The 7,618-nt window shown below is 40.5% G+C and overlaps 1 protein-coding gene across 4 annotated transcripts in view; it reads left to right on the top strand.

Moving 5' to 3' along the window:
• Nucleotides 1-6,018: 6,018 nt before the first annotated feature.
• Nucleotides 6,019-7,618, top strand: part of sema6a (sema domain, transmembrane domain (TM), and cytoplasmic domain, (semaphorin) 6A) — a 56,136-nt gene continuing 54,536 nt past the window's right edge. For 2 of the 4 annotated variants that reach the window (XM_081707697.1, XM_081707696.1), the window contains exon 1: nt 6,020-6,583. The gene's annotated coding sequence lies outside the window, so the exon portion shown is untranslated. Of the gene's footprint in view, nt 6,584-7,618 lie in introns of all 4 variants that reach the window. The other 2 variants (XM_026999762.3, XM_026999763.3) reach the window with 2 other exon arrangements.

Here is a 7,618-nt window from a genome sequence, read left to right as displayed (position 1 = left end):
AGTTTATTCTGTGACATCTCAACACAGAGAATGTTGCTCCCAACAACCTTTTCCTGAAGAAAGATCTTGAAAACACATTTAAGTAAATTTGTATTTGTTTGTTTTTTGTGCATATTAACTACTATTACAATATTTGACAGATTTAACCAAAATATATTATCTTATGTGATCATGAGCATAAATCATACACATGCCAGTGATACTCTAAGACAACTGCATCATTAAATTAAAGTTACTAACTACTAAGAGGTATATATAAAATAATGGATTTATTATTTAGTATTTCAAGTAAAAACGAGCATAACTTCACAATAGCTCTGGTGTTGGCTATGACTGCTAGGAACCTCCAGTTACTATCCTGCTTCCTAAGTGTTGTATATTGCCTGACATTGCTTGCACACCCATTGACACAGAAGATATGGAAAGGGAATTTCATCCTCAATTAAAAGGTGCGAAGATAAGTGGAACAGACAGCCTTCCCATGAATAAAGAAGGACCTGACATGCCACTGACATTAAAATGCTTTAAGGACATTTTTACTGTGGCAGTTGGTGTAACAGTTGTCTGATAGGAAGTAGGTCATTTAGCTATTAAGCATGCGGTTTATGAGCCAAACAAAATACTACATTGCATTCACACACTCGCTCACATACACAGAGTGATACAGTCTTATGTGCAATACAATATACTTGTACAAGATTAATATTTTACCCCTACATTATGTGATAAAGACTTGAGTTGGTATAGATAATAATATAGAGTATTGCTTATCAGATGTGTGAGCTGTTTGTAAGAACAGTGTTAACTGGTAGCAGGGAGTTGTTTTTCAGAGTGAACTAGAAATTATATATCTACTCAGTGTTTACTTACACATTTATGATGAATAGTTTATTTTCATATGTTTGGAATAAACCCAAAAGCATGCTGGACAGCCATATCTGCAAGCCAGTAATACATTAATTATATATGTCAGTATGGCTTTACACTTGACACTTGACACTTTACACTTGAATCTTATCTGTCTGTCTTTGATTTATGAGTTTCTCTATTTTACACCAACACAATCTCAAAATCAGATGTTTGTTCTCAGGTATCCACTCAGACAGTAATAAAATGGGTTGCCAGGTTATGTCACTTGATATCAGCATTCGATGTTTGCTGAAGTTTAGACCTGAACAGGCACACAAGGGGGCAGTATTGAAACATGTAAAGAATCGCATGGGAACTTGTCCACTGGTACCATATGACAAATGATACCTTAGCATGGGGCTTACAAAAACATATTTCCCCAGTAACTGAATGAGTTATAGGAAAAATTGATTGTGTCATGAGACTCCTCTCAGTAAAAACACATTTAGCTCTTCCACTTGCACAGCTTCATTACAAAAAAAAAGAAAATATCTATATCCACATAGCGCACAGTTTTAAAGGATGAAACAATTTTTCATGCAATTATACCTAAAATTTGTATTCATTTGCCTGTGAAATGTGAGCTCCCCATGAAGCATGTTTGTGATGTTATTGTATCCTGCCCTGATGACTTATTACTTTAATGTCTCTGGCGAGCCATAATTACAGGATTGGAGGCAGGAGGGCAGTTCCAGAAAGCTGTTGAAGCTCGAGTGAGGCCATCTCTCTGATGTTTGTCAGAGGAAAAAAAAACCCCACCTCACTCAGCCGAAGCCGCACAATCTTTGTGAGAGACGCATGCTGCACCAAACCACAATGACACATAATAACACACAAATCATCCTGAGGGGAGGTAACGCCAGTGTTAGGATACAAAAAATGTCGTAGGACTGCACATGGTGCCACTTAGTTGAACTCATGCACTAATATACCCTCTGCACGCCTTGAGCTACAGCACCCTTTTTTAACTCCACTGTCTTAGATATCATCACCACACACAGAACCCCACATCACAGTGAGATCCTGGCCATGCACCAGCTCACAGCGGCCTGCGACAGCATGTGATGCCTTTGCCTTTGTCTGCGCTGACATGACTTTCAATCCATGTGGTTGATTCCACTCTTTCTTTTCTCACGCCCACGTCCCGGGTTTGTCCACGTCCATCCCAGAGCGGTTCGCTCTCACCTCACGTCCACAGCGCCGCACCCAGGACCCAGGACCTGCGCAAAGCGTCGGCCGCGCAGCATCCTGGAGCTGTGGGAACAATAGGTCCGCGGGGGGAAAAGGAGTGGCAGTGTCAGGAAATCCCATCCCCGTTAACTGCGCCCTCTTCCTGAAGAGCTTTGCAGCAGCATCCAGGAAGGGGGTGGGGGTGGGGGGGTCGTGTGGATGAAGAGGTCAGGCCGCCTCCTCCCGCCAACCATTATCCCTCCATCACCTGTGCCAGAGCACGCCATACGTGACAGGCCAAAGCTCCACCGAGCTCCGGCCCCAACCACAGCTGCAGGGCTTTACATAATGAGGGAAGCCATGAGGCCATGATGATAGGGTAGAGAGAAATCAAAGAGAATGCAATGAAAACAGTTCATGTGCTGCATGTGCACTCCTATCTTAATCTGGGGCCCTACACATCAATATACATGCAGAACTAACATATGGGTTTTTTCCACGTCCCTAATTTTCTATAATGCAGTTATTTCTCTTTTTTAAAAATAATATTTGGCATACCTTTTTTGGCTCTGTATGTTGTGTACAGAAGAACCGTTTTGAAGATACTTCCCTGTTAATACTTCCTTAATATTAATACATACTCATTTCATTATTTATAATGCTGTATATCAAGTATTTCCTCAAGACAGTTGTTGAGCTTGACATGCTGATACCACTCAATCCTATTCCTACCTGCTGTATATATAGTTTTTACATAATAAACATCACTGTGAAGCATGCACCTTATAAACTGGATTTCCATCACTCATTTTGAAAACCTTTGAGAATGTATTCTTTTATCGCTTTGTAAGATCTGTATCTGTGTTTTGCTATTAGATGTGGCTGTAGGTTGCTTTAGTTATGGCTTTTTATGGCTTGCTACTGAATGAGTAAAATCTCACCTCTAGCTCTCATCTGTGACAACACCATGTACTGAGTCTGACAAACAGGTTTAATGAGGAGAGGTGAATCTTTTTACATCATTTAGCTTATTCTGATACACAGCTAATCATTTAACCGCCAGCCGCACAAGGCTGACTCTATTTCAATAAAACATCTGAAAACTTCTAAGTCTATTTTCTTTGCTTTATGACCGTATACAACAATTTCCAGATGGGCTAGGTGAACAACATTAGAATTGTGACATACTCCACACTAACATAACAATAGTTTCAAGTTTATTCGTCATGTGCACAGAAAGTCAGACAGTTTTACATTGCAATGCTTAACATACCTAGATTGATATGCATCTTAATAACGGAGTATTTTTTAAATGTAAACCTGATAATTATTTTTAGATTTTGTTCTATTTTGATAGGATAAACCAATTTGTATTGTCACTGTATGTATGTTAACTACAAAATCCCAGAAATGCACAGCATTATTGCTAAACTTAAATTTCAATGTTTTAATAGTTACATTGCATACATCATATAATGATGACAAATTGATCTTTTGATCCCAAAAATATGGCCATGATATTAAATGATTTCTGTGTAATTTATGGACTTAGCAGTCTATTTCTTGAGTGGCCCAAATTGGTTTTATTTGACACATCAACCAAGGAATGTTTAAACAGTCCATAAATAGTCCAAAAGGAGAGTTACTGTTTAGGAGAGATACTGTTCCTGACCAGAGGACTTAGAACGACAATAAATTTGCTTATCTTGACTTTCTACCTAGGAGGAGGAAGGACACATGTTCCCTCTGATGCCTTTGCCAGCTGCCTTGCTGGGGCTTTTTTCAGACCCCCTTGGGGGTTTCCTTGGGAAATCTGTGCTGAGAGAAGTTTTGGCCTCAACACTCTTCTGATGCATGTTTTTGTCCTGTACAATGAAGCAAATGCCTTTCCAATTAGTCAATGTGTTTGTGCTTGAATGGTGCTGTAATGCTGATATTGCCATGCGTTTTTGCTAAAGAAGATATTCGTATAACCACATATAACCTCCACGTTTTCAGAGTCACTTAGTTAGAAAGTTAGAAGGCAGCTTAGGGTTCTTTTTCTTGTCCCTGTGGTCAGGAGAAATCATATTACATAGATTCTGTGAAGAAGCATAAAGTAGTTTGCTTGACATAGCACCAACATAGCACAGAACCGACCTTTGTAAATCCTGGTTACCACCATCACTGCGTTTTTCAAGGTTGCAACGAACAAGAGAAATGTGTTCGTTTGTGTCCATGATGGCCTCATCCAGAAACCCATGTATAATTAAAGTATTTCTCAAAAAGTCTCGCCCTTGATGAAAAGGTTACAATCCACAGTTTTGGAATGCATCGTATCCACATGCCACTGCCACAGCAAGTTGGATAAAGTGAGTTCATACAGTTCACATTTGATATGGAATTCGCCGTGCGCTGATTTGAGGGTCATCAAGCTGTCTCCGTAAGAGAAGCCCAGCACAAGAGGATCAGTGACTCAACCCTGCTGTTGGAGCTATGGGAAATGTACGCTTTGAGAAGGTACATAACGCTCCACATGTACATAGGAGCACACAGGTGTACCGCAATCTACTTTTGCGACCTCAGAAGGAACAGACTGAAATGCGTGCACTGAAATAAAATCGATGCGTACTTCTGTGTGCTGGTGCTGCCAGGATTATTTATTCAACACGAAGTGGGCATAGTTGTTAAAATCCACAGGTTTACCTTTACCTGACCATTTGGACTGAACTGTAAGGGCAAAATGAGACTCTGCAGAATCTCATCTGCAATCCATTCATGGAGGAGACCTTCTCCAGGACGTTTCTGAATGGTCAGCACTCCAGCTGTCACTACCTACTCCTGGCATTACAGTGAAGAGTCCCTGACTTATTCATAGCTTGGAGCGAATCTTCCATGAAGATGCAAGGCTTGAGTTTAAAATGATCTTCAAACCACTCCAAGCTGGCCTAAAGCATTTCCCAATTACTGGCTGTTGGCCTGTCTCTCATTAATGAAACTAATGTATCCACAGCGTTCAGCTGTAACTAGTTTAGGATACTGTGCACATTGACTGCAGTAGTACAGACAAGAACTTGCTTGTGAAATTATTAAATTAAATAAGGTAAAGTAAATCATTACATCACAACAACAATAATAATAGTATAAGAAAAAGATGAATACTAGTAGTATTATTGTATAATAACAATAGTAGTAGTAGTAGCATACCAACCCTTTATATTATTGTATAATAATAATAATAATAATAATAATAATAATAGTATACCCAACACCTTATTTATACTGATGATGCAACTCAAAGGACTTGTTTCCTGGACATGGGTTAAGACTAGTTTTGGACCAAATTGCAATGCCAATGGCTTTGGCATCAGCAATCAGTGGAAAATCTTTTAAATCTATACTTTGACTTAATCTGGATCTGGAAACCTGGAACAGAGTGTGGCTTTGTGGCTAAACTGATGACCATCTAAATTAGCTCTTTTCTGTGGGGTCAAAGTAGAATGCACCTCACATATGGTGAGGCGGACCCTTTCATCATTACATGGAGGGCTATTGGAAATTGATGATGCAACCTCTGAAATACGTAAAACGCGCTGATATACTTGCAGTTTGTTCTGACAGTAAATGTCCACTTGCACGTTTCTGTAAAATATAGCTACAGTGTAATTTAGCTAATCGCCACAATGTGCAAGTTGAGGTGTGAGCTACTGCTTAATTGCGTGGACCCTTACTAACTGGTTTTTTTTTTTTTCCATAAAATGCTTTCCAACTTTGACCAAAGCAAGTGAGTAGTAGCAATTCTGAATGGATATGGTGCTGTTTGTTCTTTGAACTGATTGGCTAGTTTGGAGATTAGCCTGAAGGGCGATTATAAAGCCTGTGCCTGGAGATGACGGGACCACCGGAGTGGTTTTTCCCATAGACAAAGGCAGGGAGGCCTCGCCTTAAGTCGCTCCGTCTTCGTCTCGTTGGGGGTTGAAATTGCATGATGATGGGGTTAGACGGATAGCCTCTCATTCATAATGGGGCGCGCTTGTCTGCCGCTATTGTTCCGTGAAATCCCATAGTTTTGTCTAATTAACTGAAAAGCAAACACCAGAAAAAAAAACAGACACTTTAGATGCGCATTATAACTTGACAGTTTTGTGGGGGGTTAGGCTACAAAAACGATGCGCGAAACACAGCCTCGCCGGTGGAGACGCTGGACAGCGCGTTCCGTTGACAGCACCGCTATTAGACAAAAGATCCCGATCCATCCGCCAGGCTCCAGTCTTCGGTTTAGCTCCTCCCGGTATGTAGTGACAGCTGAGATAGCTGTGTACTAGTAAGGAGGCTTCATCTCCAAATAGGATGACCAGCCGCTTTTGTGGAGGTTTCGCGCTTTGGAGCTGCGCATGGTTCGCCGTTAGTTCTTGGACCTCACTTTTATTCTTTTACAGTCGTGTCCACGGATTGCTTTGATACTGTCGGATCTCGACTGGATTTCCAATGGATATTCCGATTTAAAGAGGGGCGCGCTAACACGGTATGTAATGATGAAACAGCGACGGTCTGGAAAAGTAGCACATATATTACCGATTGTTCTTTATGAATTTAAACGCGCTCGGTTGGAATTACTGCACTATCCGATCAGCGATAAGACAAACGACACGTCCCGTTCATTTTCAAATAAACAGCGTTTGTTTTGGATTAGTTTGCTCAGTGTGTGCCGTAGAGGTGTGAGGCTATGGCCACATTATACACAAGTGCGCTTCGACGCGATGGTCCAAACTGACGTCACTCGTGCAAAACTTCTATAGCGATGTTTTGCAGTGTAAGAGTTCAATTTACGTAAAATCTGAGCTTTAAAGTCTAACTCAAATACCTACAACTACAACGTGTGGAGGGATATTAATGCCGCAAACGGAATGTGGATGTCGCCTTGAAATTCAGCTGCTCAGATGTAAATGGTTTGGAGATCTCTTGAGTATAAATTCGTCTTACTGAATTACTCTTAAATCATATTTTATTGTTTTGTTCTACAAATAGCACACAGAAAGACGTATTTAATTACTTTTTAAAACAAAACAACGTTTAACATGACGCATGAAAATGTTACTAAAACATTGTGCGCCTTTGATTTATTCTTATGAATGACTTTTGTTAATGTAAGCGCGATGCATCTTTGATAGCCACGGCGACGTGAAATTAGTGAAACGCTACAAGAGCTATGCGCTTTCAAAGTTATTTTCTCCGTTTCTTTGGAGTTTTACGTACATGTTTTTAACGTTATTAGAGTCGAAAGGTATCCAAAGGTATCCGTTTTGTGGGCTCGATCCACTTATACAGCTACAGTACAGTTCAGAGGTTCTTAAGCAGTATCCATTTTGTGTTGGTTAATATTGCAGTTCGGTACATTTGCTAATCTTAAAAAGGAAGACAAAGCAAATGGGTTTGTAGTTCTCCCTATCCCCAAAACGGGACATCGCCGTTTTTAAAGTTACAGGTGCGGGAGTGCTGTTACGTGGCGTAGACGACGTGATGCAGAAGGGTCGAGCACCAGCTGAAGTTGGCCTTTGGC

Source organism: Electrophorus electricus, chromosome 25 (assembly GCF_041902795.1).
Source record: "Electrophorus electricus isolate QZ-2024a chromosome 25, ASM4190279v1, whole genome shotgun sequence".
NCBI lineage: Eukaryota > Metazoa > Chordata > Actinopteri > Gymnotiformes > Gymnotidae > Electrophorus > Electrophorus electricus.
The sequence above is the reverse complement of the archived record's forward strand: the minus strand, read 5'-3'. Positions and strand labels throughout refer to the sequence as shown.